Below are 828 nucleotides of genomic sequence, written 5' to 3'. Positions count from 1 at the left end.
TTTGCAGTAAAACTCGTGGCTGTCGCAAGCAGAAGTCTCGTGGTCGAGCCCTGTGTTGGTCGAGTTTATTTATATCTAGTATCGTGGTCTTTCTGCGGTGACTTTTTAAATCCTTTTCACCCCAAGATAGTTTGACTGGCAGGACCGAAGTCCGCTTAGTATTGATCTAAATTGGTGCTAAAATCTGCCGTCCTTATATGAACCTCTCTTCTTTTTTTTGAAAGGGGGGGGGGGGTTGGGTTTCTTTCTGTTGCGAACTACGTTTCTTTTATTGAATATTCTATCAAACATCTGTCGTCCTTTCTTTTTCCTCTTTTCTTGGGGGGGGGTATTTTACGTCTTTAGTGATCGGCACTTATATAATCTATCTGTGTTACAAGTGCTGTCAAACTCTTACCAAAGCTAGAATTGTTAAATTTGGTGATTTTTGAACTGGCTGCAAGCGGGCCTTTGCTTTCTTTCCGCAGCTGGTATTGATTAATCTCGGACTTAATTGATTGCCTGCATGGTCCCCATTTATTTTATCCCGTCTATCTTGCGTTTATCTTTATTTATGTATTTTTGTTTGTTTTGGCAAAAATTTATTTTCTTGATTAGATCTCTACTTATGTTTCTATAATTCTACGGTTGTATGAAAACAGGAGTCTAGAGATCCAAACATGATCTACTTCTCTTCAATTCAACGTCATTCATTTATGTTCTGTTCACATCCCCACTTACCCCACCCCTGTTTCCCTACTAGCCTTTTTTTTTTTTTAGGGCTGGTGCACTTTTCTGTGTATCGCCCCTTACCGTAGTGCAGCAACTAAAAAAAAGGACACCCCCCCC

Source organism: Aplysia californica, unplaced genomic scaffold (genome assembly GCF_000002075.1).
Source record: "Aplysia californica isolate F4 #8 unplaced genomic scaffold, AplCal3.0 scaffold00444, whole genome shotgun sequence".
In the NCBI taxonomy this organism is placed as follows: domain Eukaryota; kingdom Metazoa; phylum Mollusca; class Gastropoda; order Aplysiida; family Aplysiidae; genus Aplysia; species Aplysia californica.
The sequence above is the reverse complement of the archived record's forward strand: the minus strand, read 5'-3'. Positions refer to the sequence as shown.